The sequence below is a fragment of the Mustela erminea genome, chromosome 11, assembly GCF_009829155.1.
Source record: "Mustela erminea isolate mMusErm1 chromosome 11, mMusErm1.Pri, whole genome shotgun sequence".
In the NCBI taxonomy this organism is placed as follows: Eukaryota; Metazoa; Chordata; class Mammalia; order Carnivora; family Mustelidae; genus Mustela; species Mustela erminea.
Genome location: NC_045624.1, coordinates 97274548 through 97293010, shown reverse-complemented (window position 1 = coordinate 97293010; position 18463 = coordinate 97274548).

The window sequence follows — 18463 nt, the reverse complement described above, 5'->3', positions numbered from 1 at the left end:
ACTTTAATAGAAGTAGTATGAATGGTCATAGTTATTCCTTACGCCAGTAAATAACATTCAGTCTTTCAAAAATAGATATGTTATCTGTAGTTTTTTCATAAATGTCCTTTATCAAACTGAGGCTAGTTCTCTCTATTCTCACATTGCAAAGAGAATTTATCAGGAATGGATGTCTGTATCTATTGAGATGACATATGGTTTTTCTTTCTTAATTTGTCAATATGATGAGTTATATTGATTACTTAGCAAATGTTAAAGCAATCTTGTATTCCTAAGATAAAACCCACTTGATTATAGTGTATTATTCTTTTCATATATTGCTGCAGTTGATTTATTAAAACTAGCTTTAGGACTGTTATGTCTATGTTCATGACTGATATTGGCCTATAGTTGTTTTTTTTTTCTAATATCTCTGGTTTTTGTAAAAAGGCAATAGTAACGGATGAGTTAGTTGAAAAGTATTCCTTCTTTTAAAATTTGATTGAAGAGTTAATTGTGGTATTGGTATTATCTCTTCCTTAAATGATTGATAGAATTTACCAGTGAAGCCAGCTGGGCCTATACTGTTTTCTGGGGGAGGTTTTTATTTCTAAATTTAGTTTTTTAAATAGATACAAGACTATTTAGATTAGATATTTTCTCTTGGCATAAACTCTGATAACTGTGTATGTTTCAAGGATTAGTGAATTTCATCTAAATTGTCAAATTTACTAATATAAGGTTGTTCACAACACTCCCCAATATTCCTTTTTTTAATTTAATTTTATTTTTTCAGTGTTCCAAGATTCATTGTTTAGGCACCACATCCAGTGCTCCATGCAGTCTGTGCCCTCCTTAAAACCCACGACCAGGCTCACCCAACCCTCCACCCCTCTCCCCTCCAAAACACTCAGTTTGTTTCTCATATTCCACAGTCTCTCATGGTTCATCTCCCCCTCTGATTTCCCCCAATTCATTTTTCCTTTCTTTCTCCTAATGTCCTCCATGTTATTCCTCATGCTTCACAAGTAAGTGAAACCATACGATAATTGACTCTCTCTGCTTGACTTATTTCACTCAGCATAATCTCTTCCAGTCCTGTCCATGTTGATACAAAAGTTAGGTATTCTTGGGGCACCTGGGTGGCTCAGTGGGTTAAGCCCCTGCCTTCAGCTCAGGTCATGATCTCAGGGTCCAGGGATCAAGCCCTGCATCGGTCTCTCTGCTCAGCAGGGGCCTGCTTCTCCTTCTCTCTCTGCCTGCCTCTCTGCCTACTTGTGATCTCTGTCTGTCAAATAAATAAATAAAATATTTTAAAAGTTTTAAACACACACACACACACAAAATACAAAACAAAACAAAAGCTGGGTATTCTATCAAAATCCTAGAGAAGAACATAGGCAGTAACCTCTTCATTGGCCACAGCAACTTCTTTCAAGACAGGTCTCCAAAGGCAAAGGAAACAAAAGCGAAAATGAACTTTTGGGACTTCATCAAGATAAAAAGCTTCTGCACAGCAAAGGAAACAGTCAACAAAACAAAGAGGCAACTCACAGAATGGGAGAAGATATTCACAAATGACACTACAGACAAAGGGCTGATAACCAAGATCTATAAAGAACTTCTCAAACTCAACACTCAAAAAACAGATAATCACATAAAAAAAGGGGGGGGGGGTGGGCAGAAGACATGAACAAACACTTCTCCAAAGAAGACACATAAATGACTAACAGATACATGAAAAAATGTTCATCATCATTAGCCATCAGAGAGATTCAAATTAAAACCACATAGAGATACCAACTTAACACCAGTTAGAATGGCCAGAATTAATAAGACAGTAAACAACAAAGGTTGGAGAGGATGTGGAGAAAGGGGAACACTCTTACACTGCTGGTAGGAATGCAAGCTGGTGCAGCCACTTTGGAAACCAGTGTGGAGATTCCCTAAGAAATTAAAAATGGAGCTTCCCTATGACCCTGCCATTGCATCACTGGGTATTTACCCCAAAGATACTGACATAGTCAATATTCTTTTAATATCTGTAGAATCTATAGTGATGCCACATAACTCATTTCTCAAATTTATAGTTTGTGTCATCTCTCTCTTCTGTCCAGCAACAAGTTTAGCAATTTTGTTGCTCTCTAAAGCCATCCTTGTATTCACTGATTTTTCTCTAATGTTTTTCTATTTCATTTTTTCCATTCAGATACTTATTATGGCCCCTCTTCTTTTTACTTTGAGTTTATTTTACTACTTCCTAAGGTGGAAGCTGAGGTCATTTATTTTTACTTTTTTTTTTTTAATTATTTATTTAACAGACAGAGATCACAAGCAGGCAGAGAGGCAGGCAGAGAGAGAGGAAAGGAAGCAGGCTCCCTGCCGAGCAGAGATCCCAGTACCCTGGGATCATGACCTGAGCCGAAGGCAGAGGCTTCAACCCACTGAGCCACCCGGGCGCCCCTATTTTTACTTTTAATATAGTTCTTTAGTGCTATAAATTTCCCACTTAGAGCATCTAAATTTTGTTGCTGTATTTTTTTGTTTGTCTCAGTTTAAAATACTTTCTAATTTTACTTTTGATTTCTTTTTTGCCCCAGGTTTTATTTAGAAATGTGTTACATCATTTGCAAGTATTTAGTGGCTTTCCTCTCATTAATTTCCAAGTTAATTTCCTTATGGTCAGAGGACATAAGTTCTGTGACTTAAATCCTCTTGAACTTATCAAAACTAGTTTTTCTGATCCAGAATATTGTCTATCTTGGTAAATATTTTATGTTCATTTGAAAAATACATGTACCCTGCTGTCATTATATAGAATGTTCTATAAAGATCAGTTCGACTATTTAATATTCTAAGTCCTTTCAAATTATTTTCCATTTGTTGTACCAATTTTTGAGAGGAACATCAAAATTTCTTTCTGTCATTGTGTATTTGTTTATATCTCCATGTAGTTATATTGGTGTTTGCTTAATATATTGAGATACTCTGTTTTAAGGTCCATGGACTTTTTAAGACTGTTATGTTCTCTTGATTAACTGAGCCTTTTACTGACCTCCTGTAATGACCTGTTTTTACCCCTGTAAGTATTTTTGCTTGGAAGTTTACTTTGTCCAATGTTGATATAGTCATGTAATTCCTTCCTACCTTCCTTCCTTCTTTTAGTGTTAGCATCATATTACTTTTCCCATCTTTTTACTTTTAACTGGTCTCTTTATCTACATTTGAAGTGGAGTTCTTGTAGCAAGATACTTCTGAGCCACAATATGTGGTTTATTTTCCAACATCAATTCTCCAACTCTGATTTTCAAATATCAATTTAGTGTCATAATTCACTTCTACTCTGACACTAACTACCCGAGTTAGCATCAGACCCCCTAGGTAAAGATTTATTCTATAATACTGCCTCATTTGCGATGTTAGTCACAAGTACCAGGTCCCTAGGTGACCCATCCTTCTGTCCAATGTGGCTGCAAGTTTAGGGGTTTCCACAAACTTCTCGCTCAAGGTTTGAAAATTTGGTAGACTCACAGAACTCAGGAAAATGCTACACTTATTATTACAATTTGTTATAAAGGATGCAAATGAGCAGCCAGATGAAGATGTACATAAGGCAAGGTCCCAAGGTGCCTTGATGTCTGTTTCCTCATAGAGTTTGAATACGCCACCCTCCTGGCACATGGTTGTGTCCTCCAACTAAGAAGCTTCTAAACCTTATTGTTTAGGGGTTTTTATGGAGGTTTCATTACATATGCATGATTTCTTAAATCATTGGTCATTGGTTATTGAACTCAATCTGCAGCCCCCTTCTCTCCCCAGAGGACAGGGCCTGCGGCTGAAAGTTCCAACCCTCAAATCATGGCTCAGTCTTGCTGACCATCAGTTCCCATCTCGAAGCTATCTAGGAGCCAGCCAAGAGATGTCTCATTCAGAGAAACTCGGGTGTGGGTGTAAGGATTGCTATGAGTAACAGTAGATGCTCCCACCATTCTTGTTACTCAGGAAATTCCATGTTTTTTTTTTTGTTTGGGGTTTTTCCCCCCCAGGGTTTTAAGGAGATCTGTGCTAGCATCTGAGACAGAAACCAAATATATATTTCCTATTTAACATAGAAACAAATAGTCAGATTTTGCTTTCTTATCTGATCTGTAGTATCTTCTTTTTTTTCTTGACTTCTTCAGCATTAATGATAATATTATATAATATTTTTATGATTTGTTATCTCTTTTTTTCACTTGTTAGCTATAACTTTGTTTTGTTGTTTTAGTGTTTCCTTTGGGGTTTAAAATACATGTGTTGATCACAATCTGCCTTTCAGGGATATCCTGCCCCTTTCCACGTAGTCTAAAGTTCTGTTAGTACACTTCCATCCTCCCGCCCATCATTTTCCCAATTCTTATCGTGTATTAGTTTTACACATTCAGTTAACCTTGTACTACACTGTTACTATTTTTGCTTAACCAGTCAACTATCTTTTCAAGGTAATGAATGATAAGAAAAAAATATTTTTAGGTATAACTGACAAAATTATAAGATATCTAAAATGTGCACCATGCTGATTTGATATCCATATACAAAAAATCTTATGTATTTAGTTTCCATTTTCATCACTTTTCATCCATTTGTGCAGATCTGTATTCCTTACGGCATAAACTTCCTTGCACCTGAAGAACTTCCCTTAACATTTCTCATAGTGCATGTCTGCTGGTGACAAATTCTTTTAGCTTTCATGTTTGGAAAAGATATTACTTTGACTTAGTTTATCATAGATATTTTCATTTGGGAAAGAAGTCTGGGTTCATCGACTTTTTTTTCTTTCCACATGTCCATACATTGTCTTCTTTTTTTCCAGTTTCTGATGAGAAAGTGCTCATAGTCTATATGTGTGTTACTCCAAACAAATGTCTTTTTTCCTCTCGAGAGTTTTTATTTTTCTTTTTAATATTGGTTTTAGTATGTCTTGATTTGGCTTTCTTCATGTTTCTGGGGCTTGGCTTTCCTTGGACTTCTTGGATCTGTGGATTTATTGTGTTCATCATAATTGGAAAAACTTCAGGTATTATATCTTCAGATAGTTTTTTCTGTCTCAGCTTCTTTGCCTCTTTCTCAGGACTCCAGTGACACATACGTTATGCTCCCTAAGGGTTTCCCACAACTCACTGCATTTACTTTCTTCAGTCTCTTTTGATATTTCTTTCTGTGTTTCATTTTGAATAGTTGCTATCATTCTGTCTTTCAATTCACTAAAATTGTCCTCTGCAGTGTTTGCTCTGCCATTGATCTTAAGTGCTATATTGCTATCTCTTTAATTTTTGAGCATTTTTTGTATTTTCTTTGTTCCCACCTAACGTTCCAACATACAGAATACAGAATATTGGGGCACCTGGGTGGCTCAGTGAGTTAAGCGTCTGCCTTCAACTCAGGTCATGATCTCATGATCTCAGGATCCTGGGATCGAGTCCCGCATCGGGCTCTCTGCTCAGCAGGGAGCCTGCTTCCCTCTCTCTCTCTGCCTGCCTCTTTGCCTACTTGTGATCTCTCTCTCTCTCTCTGTCAAATAAATAAAATAAAATCTTAAAAAAAAAAAAAGAAAACAGAATATTTAATATCCTTGTCTGTTGATTCTAGCATCTGTGTCCATTATAGGTTAGTTTTGGTTTGGGTTTGTTTTTAGAGAGGGAGAGAGAGAGAGGGAAGGGGAGGAGGGAAAGGGAGAGAGAGAATTCCAGGCAGACTCCACACCCGGAGTAGAGCCTGATTGTGGGGTTCAATCGCACGACCCTGAGAGCATGACCTGAGCTGAAATCAAGAGTCAGATGCTTAACCCACTGAGCCACCCAGGCACCCCTTTCTGGGTTAGTTTTGATTTGTTGATTTATATCCTTATCGTGAAATACCATTAAGTTACTTGAAAATTGTTGTTTTTCTTTAGATCTTTCATTTCAGATTGGTCAGATGGAATTAGAATAGCACTCGGGCTAGCAGGAATTATTTTCTGTGGCCTAGGCAAGATGCTTGGCTTGATTTATCTAATTCCCCGTGGATGCTGAGGTTCCCAGTCTGAGAGAACCGGTGCGGTTCCCTGACCTGTGTGAGTGCTTGGGTGCTGCTCTCTCCCACCCTCTACGCAGTCCTTTCCCCAGACTCAGGTAGTTTCCGCACTTCAGCTCTCAGCTGAGTACTCCAGTGGGACCCTTTGCACATTTGGAATTCTCTCTCTCTCTGGAGCTTTCCATTCTTTGGCAGCCAGAAATCAGCAACTCTGATCTTTGGTCTTCCCTTATTCTCCCTCAGTTTCCTTTCCTCAGGTGTCCTCTGGGCTCTACCCAAGTCCTTTTCCATGCGTGGGGCCTGGAAATGTTCCCAGGGCAGTAAGAACCTGCCTACCGAGAGTGTAAGACCCACTTGGCCCATCACCCGTCTTTCAGGGATCACTATCTGTCATTGCCTCATTGCCAACGTCTTGGAAATGAATGTTTCATCTATTTTGCCTTGGTTTTGGTCGTTCCGAGCAGGAGGGCAAATCCAATCTCTGTTTCTCCATCTTGGAAGGAAATGCAAGTCCCAGATATATTGTGACAAACAACAACAACGTAAGCAAGGGTTTGAGGGGAAAACGGAACGACTGAAACCTGAACGAACACTCCAAAATCCCAGGACTGAGAGGTTCCGGAGCTCAGCGACTCCTGACCTGGTTGTTCAGCCTCAGCAAAGAGAATCAGAGGAAGCTGCAAAAGCAGAGGCAGCTGTCAGAGAATCAGGAGGTTTATAGCCTGTGCCTTCCTTTATCTTTGTACTTCCTTTCCCGGCCCTGCCTCAACCACTTGTCCCAGTGCCAGCCTATGAATAGTCTGTAATGGAAGCTTAGAAAGCCTTTCTTTCCCCAGCTCTCATCTAAATGACTCTCACTCTGTCCCAGAGTTTAAGGGGCTTTCCCAGTGATTTGTTCGTTCAGAAAAGATGATGACCTGATGATGTACAAGGCAAGTGGTGGGACAGAAGAGCTCATGGTGTCCTGCCTCCCGGGAAACTCAGCAGCCTTGGCCAGGTGCAAGGCCTCCCACTCATGACAGACGGTGATAATGGGAGCATGGAGTCGGGCCTGGCTGGGGCTGGCCGGTCTGCATCATAACTGGTTATTTCACTTGTGTGAGACCAGCTCCCTGAACTGGGACCGTTCTATGGCAGGACCCAAGAACCCACTTTTCTGACCTCAAGTCTCTTGCTCAATCAAGCCTGGTCTGAATAGGAACAGACTCTTGAGGTTAATGAAGATTAAGGAAGAGCAGAAATAGCCTTATTGGTCCTGCTGTCGGAATCGAAAACCTGGACTTCACTCATGATACTCTTAAACAGTCAACTCAGACTCTCTGCACTTCCATTCCTGTTGCAGTAAAGCAGGTACGTGGAAATCAACAGCAGGTAATGTTGGCCTTACTCGTGGGGTACTTTTATGTGCTTCATGGTCAGACTGACCTCTGCATAGGGCGGTTGCATGATAGCCGCATCTTCTGAGGCTGCATCTGTGGATATCCGAATGGACACCATGTGAGGGACATGTCTCCTTTCGACCAGAAGTTTAACAGGCATCTGCCCTGATGTCACTAGAGCCTGAGGTCTGCAGGATCATCAGTGTGAGTCCTATTTCACTAACTGTTCTCCACCGCAGAGTGGAGGGAGTTGTCCAAACCAACACCATGTTTTCACATGGAACCCCTGGTTAGTGACACCAGGGGATGGCTATTCTCAACGATGCTCAAATCCTACCTTCATTGTGAATAAAACCCAAGCTTCCTCATGCCTTTTTATTGTCAATCCGTGTTCTCAGATCATTAAGACTATTAATTTTTGGCACAGACTGTAATTAAGAGGCTTACTTACATCTGTGTGGAGTAAGGGGCCTCAGCAGGGCCCAAGGCAGAGAATCACCCAAGAGAGCTTGTTAAAAATGCAAATTCCATGGCTCCTTGCCAGCGTGTCCTAATTGTGGGTCTGGGTGGGATTCAAGAATTGTATATTTGTTCCACATGTAAATCTACAGGTAATTCTAGTGTATATACCTGTGTAAGCACATTGAGAAACACTTATCTAATCCAAACAAGCAGGATTTGAGGGCAGATGAGATGGGTGGGGTGGAAGTGGACTGGGCAGTTCCCTGTCAGAGGCCTTAGGCAAGCCTGTCAGAGGGGAGAAGGACCCAAGGAGTCAGTGGCTTAAAAGTGCCGTATGCTTCCTAATGCACTTTGTTAACTCCCTACCAAAGCCATGCTTGATGGAGCCTTTCTGTGAACGCAACACCAACTGCTAAGTGCCCCCTTCATCCTACCAACATCTTTACACGTGAGGTCAGTGTCACCACCCTGTGGCACAGAAGGCGAGGCTTACAGAGGATACATAGTCTCTCATGGTGACCTTGCTGGTCTGTTGCTAGGGAGGTAAGTCACTGTAGCCATCGGGGTCTCCAGAGAAACAGAACCAGCAGGGTGTGTCTGTGTGTTTATTTATTTTAAGAAATCAACTCACGTGGTTACAGAGGCCGAGAAGTTTAGATTCAGTAGGTGGAGTGATGTGTTTCCAGTCCAAGTACAAAGGCCTGAGAAGCAGGAGAGCTAGTGAGATAAATTCTATGCAGAGTCCGAATCCAAAGGCAGGAGAACACCCTGTGTCCCAGCTTGAAGACGGTGAGGCAGAAAGAAGGGTCTCTTTTATTTCAGACAGTCCCTGCCTCAGTGAGGAGGGCATTCTGCCTTACTCAGTCTACCAGTTCTAGTGTTTATCTCATCCAGGAACACTCTCACAGATGCACTCAGAATGATGTTTCATGGACTATCTGGGCACCCCATAGCCCAGTCAAGTTGACATAAAACTAGCCGTCACTGTTGCTGCATAGAATCCTCATTGTTCAGCATCTCCTAACTGAGGGCCCCAGCATCATTTTACAAGCTGCTTCTTTCCCTGTCTCCATGGATCTCTGCTGCTTGTGGATTGGGCTCACGCTGGAGGAGACAGAGATGGAGGGGACGAGAATTGTGCAGGGGCTAGACTCTCATTCTCACCACCATGGAGCCCTTCTTGCCACCCCCTTGTGTTTTGTAGTGCAGACATGCTTTTGTCTTCACGTGTTGCCCTGGTAACTCCAGAGGCCAGATCCCCTGGCAGAGGTCCAGCAGCTTGGGGGAAGGGCAGGAACTATACATTCAGACCTCAGTCTGTACCCCCTGTTCCTCAGGAAGGGAAGAGATCCCGGGACTGCTCTCAGAATGATACGCTGTGTGAACAGGAGACAAAGAAGGAAGCACGTGACCGCTAAGGTTCACGCTACCACTGCTGATAAGATTACAGGTGTACAGGATATTTGCATGTGGCTGCCATATCTGATGCTCACAAAAATTAATGCAGTGCGCCTTATGGACTACCTTTTGCAGATGGAGAAAGTGAGCAGAAGAATAACTGAAAGAGCCAGCCAACAATAAAAATCAAACACAGATTTGGGTCTTCCACACCTCACGTCCTGGACGCTTCTGCAGAGCCCATGACTCACTGCAGGACAGTGTTCCCAAGGTAGGGATGGACCAGGGAGATGTATTTCTCAGGACTCAGCAACTCTGGATTGAACTGCATGAACAATCCACACGACAATGGGAACTGTGGGTTTGATCTTGAGGTAATACTGCTCAACAGGCAGAGAATGAAGCCTGAACTTAGCCAGTGTTGGAAATGAGGTGGTTTGGGGATGACGGCACTGTGATGCTCAGGTGGGAAGCTCTGCTCGCTGGTGATCCTCCCGCCACACGTGGAGCTTCACCACCACCAGTGCTGAGGGTCCCAGCAGTTCGCTGGGGATGCTGGGGTCCCAGTGCTGGCCATGGCCAGACCACACACCAGGCATGGGCACTGTAGGTCCCTTGTGGTAATGAGGACCAGAAGACCCCAGGGGGCAGGAAATAGCCCACCAGCTGCAGACTGTGGGCTGTCATCACGAACAGTTGGTTTTCTGGATCTCAATGATGAAGTGCTAGAACCTAGGTGAGGTTCGGTGGACTGAGGTCCGGAGCCTATGACCAAGAAAGAAATCTTGAGACATCTTTGGTGCAAAATGGTGGTTTATTAAAGCACGGGGACAGGACCCATGGGCAGGAAGAGCTGCTGCCCCAGGTTGTGAGGGATGGCAGGTTCTGTACCCTGCGGTTGGGGGAAGGTGAGGGGAAGGGAAGTTTCAACAGAGCTTTCATATGCTAAAGAGGGCCCACAAGGTGCTGGGATACCAGAGGACTTGAGGCTTGATCACTGTTGTCTTTTGGCAAGCCATTAACATCAAGATGGTTGGGAGATCCTGGTGGGATGTCGCAATCCTGCTATCAATCGTCTTTGTTAGTGAGATTTAGGTGCAGGAGAAATTTAACTATATTTACATTTCCTTCTACCTCAGCCTCCTTCAGTTTTGTTTCTGGAGGGGAGGGAGGGTGACATTAGGGCTTGAGGAACTGAGTTATTTGCCTCTTGTAGATCTCTAGGACACTTGTAAACCAAGGGAGACTCCTGTCTTGTAGGATTGTGATTTCTGCAAGTTAACTATTTATTTTTTGCTTAAGGCAGTCAGGGGTGCCTGAGAAATGTCACACACATTACCGAGGGGAGTGGGTGGAGAGGGGGTGTAAGGTGCCAGCTTTTGCTTTGTCCTCAGCCAGCTTCCTGCTCCCTCATCATCAAGGAAAATGCAAAGCAAAACACCAGTGAGGTAATATTGTCATCTTTAAAATTATCTAAGACAACAAAAAAATTAATAATTACACTGAAGGAAGTGTTGGGTTGTGGTCACCCTCTCCTGTAGCTACTGGTGAAAGTAGGAATGATTATAGTGCTCCTACCGGACAATTTGAGAATATATTTCAACTCTAAAAATGGGCATACTTAAACTGTAGTATTTCTTATTCTCAGAATTCAGTATCGGTAAAGAAATAAAAGCACGTATAAAAAAATGTTCAGTGACAGGGAATTGGTCAAATAAATTATGGCTTAGCTCAACAGAAGCAACATTTGCATCCATCGTTAGTGGTGTTATTGAAATATGTTTATTTAGATGAAAAGACATTAAAAATATGAAGTGAAAAAGAAAATCAGCAATCATATATTATTTTACAATCCAATCCCAAGCAAAATATTGTCCTCAGTAAATTTGTTGAAACCACTTGACAATAGCTAAGCAAGACGATCACATCGGCGAGAGCGTTAGGTCCTATTTTTGACAACGTTCCTGCAGAAAGTCCTTCCCAGTCACTCATAGGACAAAGGGAAACCTTCCCTGGTGGCCGGGTTCCAGGATACCATTCAGGATCTGAATCTAGACCCAGACTCCGCCATACCCACCAGTCTTTCCTGCTCTTCTTTCTTTGCTTTCACCTCACATTCCGCTCTGACAATGGGTGAGTTGAAGGCCAGCCCAGAGAGACCCATGTGAACGGAAAGTTCCAGTCTTGTCAAGCGTGGCCATGAAATAGATTATAGTCACCAGCCAACCCAGTGAAATAATCTACTCTTGATGGATTCAGCTCGCCTGGATTTTCTTTACAATGTGGCTACGGTGTCAGTAGACGGAGTACCATATTTTATCATGACATTGGGCAGCCATAAGAGGCTGGAGGTAAAATCCCATAAATATCTGAACACATGTGCACTGGGAGGAATGAGTAATTCATTCTGTCAGCTGGGTAACATTTAAGTCCCTCCTCCTAATCCCCACTTGGCTGAACAATTGCAGCTACTAATTACATAGTACTAAAGAAAATATGAACATAATCAAGGAGTGATATCACAATTGATTACTCTTCAAATTTTCTCTTTGTCTCCAAAGAACATGTTTATTACTGTGTGGGACACTGGAATAAAGTATAGAGTGCCTCGATTATTATAATATGCAAAAAGCAAGGCTGGGTATATTCATGTCACTAGCATGTCTGGATTCCTTTCAAAAACTCTTTGATCTCAGCAGGGTTCGGAGCCTGAAGCTTTAGGAAGACTTGTCAGCAAGCACAGGGAGCTGTGGTGGAGGGGGAGACACACTTGATATTTCCTTACCTCAAAGTATGTAGAAACCTTAGCCAACTCGCATTAATCAAATACTTGTCAATGTCGTTGGCTTCAAGACCAGGTGGAAATGAATTTCAGATTTCTAATTACATCTCTAAATTTTGGCATCCTTCGCTGTGGCTTGTTGAATTGCTAAGATTGAGTAGCAGAGTCCCCTGGTTTTCCACCTGCTCTCAGATAGATTAAGTCATGTTGTGGACTGTGGTGTTTCTCTTAGAGTCAGCGATGAAGGCTGAAAGCCCGGGTGGCTGGACATTGGAAAGTGGTCTGTGTGTTTGCTGATGTCTGGGCAAAAGACCGTCCTGCTTGCTTCCATTCTAAAGACAGGGTTGAACTGACAATACACATCCCTGTGAAGAAAACACTTGTGTCCTATTTTTAAAAATTTGTTCGATCATTTCTTTATTTAATTTTTCATTGTTGTTTTAAAAACATCCATTGCAGTGTCCCTATTTTGTTCTCCTTGGCTTGTATGTTGTCCTCTTTCTACCACTAACACCCTTTTCCCCTTCAAGACACCACCAGTTTTCTACCTGAAGTGCTCCTGGCCAGGCGGTGAGCCCTGAACTGTCCCCTCACCACAGAAGGCTATATGTGCCCTACCTGGCCCATCAGAGAGCCTGGTCCATGGACCAGCTGTGGCTTAAGCCCTTGCGACCATGGTTATTCATAAGTCTCTCTGCCAATTGAGTTCAATTTTAGGAAGGAGATTGGCAAACATTTTCTGTAAAGGGCTTTATGGGATCTGTTGTGATGACTCAATGCTGTCCTGTGTCAGGAAAGTCATAGGCAATTCATAAGCCAATGGACATTGCTGTGTTCCAATAAAACTTTCTTTATAAAAGCAGGTGGTGGGGTGGGTTTGGCTCATGGCTATAGTTTGCCAATTCTGGTTTTAAGGTATTTACTTTCAAAGTATGTTCTGAAGAAATTCCTTAGTTAGGAGAAAGAGTGAGAGGTAGTATTTCCTACCCACCTCACTTCTTAGGGAATCAGAAAAATCCTTTTACTCTGTTTAAATATTGAGGATCCATTTAGAACTTTATGTGAAAATGACCTTCTTCAGGTGATAAAATTTTTAAAAGATTTTATTTATTTATTTGATAGAGAGAGATCAGTAGGCAGAGAGGCAGGCAGAGAGAAATGGAGAAGCAACCTCCTTGCTTGCAGAGCAGAGAGCCTGATGTGGGGCTGGATCCCAGGACCCTGGGATCATGACCTGAGCTGAAGGCAGAGGCTTAACCCACTGAGCCACCCAGGTGCCCCCAGGTGATAACATTTTTAAAAATCAGTGATAAGGTAATAAACGGTGTGAATTATTAATGATTTAACTTTAATTCTGGTCTGAGAGGGAAAGAGTCACATTTGAAGCCTCCTCAAGTCAGGTACCATTTGGGGTCACATACAACATCTCGTGTATTCCTCAGAGAATCGCATCACATCGTGACATGTCCCTACTGTCAGCTTTGTGTCAACCCTTATTATCATGATCCAAAGGCATCTTTTGAAATTTTTAGTTAGTCTTTACTGAATATTGTAGAGTAAGTGATAAGCTAGGGTAACCAAGCAGAACAAATATAAATATATGTGCTTCTTAATATCCCTATTGTCGAAGAAGAAAAGAAAAGAAGATTATCTTATGGGAGAAATGGAAACAATTACTTGTGTTGTGAACAGTCTTTCACGTGCATGGATCAGAACCTTTGCACACTGCTGGTGGAATTGTTATTTGGTGTGGCTACTATGGAAAATAGTATGGTGATTCCTCAAAAATATTAAGAATAAAATAACCATAGTATTCACTCATCCCACTTCTGGGTATGTATCCGAAATAAATGAAATCAGGGTCTTAAGAGATATTTGTATATCCATGTTCAGAACAGCAGTATTCACAATAGCCAGATGTATAAGCCACCCCAGTGTCGGTTGATGAATGAAGGGATAAGCAGAGTATGGCAGGTACATACAATGGAGTAGGATTCACCTTAAAAAGGAAACAAATTCTGACACATGTTGCAACATGGGTGAACTTTGAAAACATTATGATAGTGAAACAGGCCAGTCACAGAAAGACGAATACTGTATCATTCCACATCTGAGACATAGGAAATAGAATGGTGCTTGCCAGGAACCAGGGGCAGGTGATGGGGAGTTATTATTTAATGCGTGCAGATTTTAACTGAGAAGAAGAAAACATTCTGGAGTTTTTATGGTGGGGATGGTTGTACAACAAGGTGAAGATACTTAATGCCACTGAAATGTACATGTAAACATGGTTAAAATGGTAAATGTCATGTTATCTATGCTTTACCACAATTAAAAGCAAAAACAAAAACATGACATAATTTCAATGAAAATTTTTCTAAGTATAATTAAATGAAGTAGCTTATAGATGAGCTTATAGTATGCTCATCTCCATTTTACCTTCTGAGCTCCTAGCTGGGAACCCCTTCTCGGGATCTTAATTTTCTTACTTTGCAGTTGGCATGATTGGAATAACTAGAGAAAGGAATTGTATCATCTTAGACTGGGAGGGCCAGGGATGGTAGAAAATGAAAGGAGGCTTGGAATCCCCAGCTCTGATGGGGAGGAGCTGTCTGAAAGATGCATCCACTAAAAAGAAGGCCAGAAAGGGAAGGATGAACTTGGCCCAAGCTGAGGTCCCAGAAGGTGGACTCCAGAGCCCCATAGAATCACTGCTGGGAAGCAAGCCCAGGTATCTTCAGCCCTCTGAGTGGAGTGTCAGCAGCAGGGTATAGTGTCCTGTGGCTGCCTTGACGAAATATCACAAACAAGGGGGGCTCAAATCAACAGAGACTTCTGGAGGCCAGAAGTCCAAAATCAAGGTGATGGCAGGAATGCCTGCAGAGATCTAGAGGCAGACACTTCCGGGTCTTGTCTGGCTTCTGGTGGCCCTAAGGGCTCCTCTGTTTAGGGCTGCAGGACTCCAATCTCACTTCTGTCTTCACACAGTCTTTTTTGTGTCTCTGCATCTCGAATGTCCCCCTGCCTTTCTTAGATGAGGACGTCTGTCACTGGATTTAGGAACATTTCTAAATCCGGGATGATATCATCTTAAGATCCTTAACTTAGTTATACCTCCAGAAATTTTTTCCAAAGAAGATTACAATCTCAGGTTCCAGGGGTTAGGAGCGGGACATATCTTTGGGGGCAATTGTGGGGGTCCACCGTTCACCACCCACTGTAAGCAGGTATCTTATTCTGGGCCCATGATTACAAGTGGGTTAAATGAGACATAGATCACTTGGACTTCAAGGGTGTCCAGGTCAGGAAGAACCCCAAGGAGCTGTATCCAAGGACCTCACTCACACCTGAGCATCACTTAGGAGATGAGAGTCCGGCCCCTGGGCTGCAGCCTCATGCTGTAATGGAATGACTTTGAGGGGCTCCAGGGAAGGGAGGGTGGATTCTCTCGTAGGGGCAATATAAATGATTTGTGATCAGAGGCACGGGAGACCAGAAGACAGGCTCAGGCAGTTTCCCACTCCCATGGGCACAGGTAGGACCTGTGTCTCTCCCCTTGAACCGGGGTGGGCTTGTGGCTGTCCTGGCAAGTGAGCTGGGGGAGAGTGAGGCTAGTGGTTTCCAAGTCTGAGTCACAAAACCTTGTGAAGCTTCTGCCTGATTTCTGCAGGGCCCCGACTGTGGAGAAAGGCAGCCACTGTGTCAGAAGTTCAACCACCCGAGACCACCACTGTGAAGAAACATGGTGTGGGCACTCTGGACTAAAGCCCCAGTGAGGATTTGGGGAGAGAAGCCAAGGCTCCTGGTTCACTCGGCCTCCCCCTGCACCTTCACTGCTCTTCCGTCCCCATTAGGACTTCGGACAAGTACTTTGGCGATTCCCTCTGCAGAACACACTTCTTGAGCCCACACTTCTTGTGGGCCAGATGTCTTCCACTCAACCTTGGAAACTTGGCTTACACATCACTTCCTTGAAGAGTATCCCACCTTCCCAGCCCCCTGTCCTGCGTCAGGGTAGGGGGAGCCCTCACTGCACCTGATCCCTGTCTGCCTGGTCCTTCACTGACTCTAAATAAACATTCTTGAATGAATAGGTGGAAAGACAGACAGAAGAGTGGGACAAAGGTATTGGGTTCCCTCACATCTTTCTGTTAGAAAAATACATTCAAGCCATTTCTGGCTTCAAATCTTTGTGTGGGTTTGATGTGGAATTTCATGCTAGTGCTTATTACGTGAAGAGAAGAGACCACCTTTTAACTAACAGTCAAGGCCTCTAGGTGGAAAGTAGGCCCGTGTGACACAAGTCAGGTTCATGAACACGTGCAAAGCAAGCTTTACCCTCTGCATGAAATGGCTGCATGTCCAGTGAGTCTGATGGTTCTTGAAGCTGCTCTGTTGTTGCGGTTATGCCTGGGTCTCACCACTAGTTAGCACACTTGATGGACTCGGAGAGAGAGTCAGGTGACATGACACAGCAAGCATCAAGGCACCCCCGCCTTGAGGACGGTGCACAGGTGTGTCGGTGTGCACAGCATAGGGCTTCAACAGTTAGACTCCGTGCCTTTGTCCCCACTGTGAATTTTATTGTACATATTCTGTATATATTTGAGCACCAAGGTTTTTTTTTTATTACATAGCAAATCCCAGTTGTTCTTCTGGTGGAGAAAAACATTACTGCCATCTCCATAGTGAAGTTAGCTCTCCGTTACTGTGAGGGAGCTGGCAGGTTATTACGATGTATTTCCATTCCTGCCTCCTGCCAACACACACACACATACACACACACACACACACACACACACACAGTTGTCCACTTTGGTTGCTTAATTCCTTTGCAAAGTAGTATCAAACTAGAAATAATTTGGAATAATGATCATACTTCACTTGTATCATATTTCTTACTATAATTTGTTGTTAAATTTCTCCCTGTTTAATGGGGGTTGGGAAGGCGGGAAGGCAAATGAAGGATTGCCAGGAAATCCTGAAATCTTATGAGCTATTGCTGTGGTGTGGGTCAAGCTATCCTGAAACTATATTACATGTGTTATTGGATTAAGCAAAGGAATGAATGTGCAGGACCAACGGGACCTAGGGTTCCCCTGTGGAAGGAAGGACACGCGAACATGACCTCGGGGAAGAAGAGAAAGACCCTTGAAGGGATGGACTGGAACTGGGGGTGGTCTGGCTCTGTCCACACAAAGAGGTCAAGAAGGAAAGGCATCCTTTAAGTGTTGAGAACATGATCCAATCACAAGTGCTCAATCCTGGTCTCCAAGGCAACCAGGGCTGCTAGGAGAAATGGCAGATTCCAGGTTGGAGCAAAGTAGGTGGAGCCTGGAGCAGCCTATTCTGCTGGAAAGGGAGGAAGAGCTCCAACCAAGGATGGGGCGTGTCACCAGGAAAGGGGAGCTAGCCCAAAGGTACCCACTGGCCAGACCTTGGTCACCAAGGAGCCCCTAAACAAGCAGATGCGGCAATAAATGATAAACCACTGGGCAAAATAGGAGTCAAGGAGTCTATGCCAATAATAAGTATACTGATTAATCACTTAATGAAGGAGGAGAGAGGGGTCTTGCCTAATGCCGAAGGCCAGAAGTAAGTGTGCAGACACATAATCTGAATCTAATTGCAAAGACTCACCAGGGGAAGCCAAAACGAAAGCTGTCCTATTAAAATGGAAGATGGGTGGGGGTTGGGACTCAGTTCTTTGGAAGTGTCAAAGTTATAAAACACAAGGAAAGACAGGAAGAAAAAGAGCCATGACCAGAAAATGTAGTCCCTGACCTGGCACTTTCCTGGAGGGGACCTGCCGAAAAGGCTGTCGCTGGGTTAGGCTCCAGAAATGGCAGGAACACAGGGTAGCTAAGTATTGTGTTGATCCACATAAAGGAGGTGGGTGGTGCTCTCTGTGGCTCTGGGAGGAACAGCCCTCCTGCGGGGACATGTGCACTGCCTTCTTCAGGGCTGCGATGCGCATAATTTATTCTCAACTGGTTCAGAAAAAGGAGATCACAAGCAATAAAAGCAAAGGAGGGGAATGCACGAGTAGGTCAATCTGGGTGAAATTGTCCAAGTGTTCTCTGTGTCATTTTTTTGCAACTGTCCTTTAGGTTTGAAATTCAAGCCTCCTGGGGTGCCTGGGTGGCTCAGTGGGTTAAAGCCTCTGCCCTTTGGCGTGGGTCAGGATCCCAGGGTCCTGGGATCTAGTCCCACATGGGGCTGTCTGCTCCGCAGGGAGCCTGCTTCCTCTTCTCTCTCTCTCTGTCTGCCTCTCTGCCTACTTGTGATCTCTCTGTCAAATAAATAAATAAAATCTTTTAAAAAAAATTTTTTAAAAATGGGGCTGCCTAGGTGGCTCAGTGGGTTAAGCCTCTGCGTTCGGCTCAGGTCATGATCTCAGGGTCCTGGAATC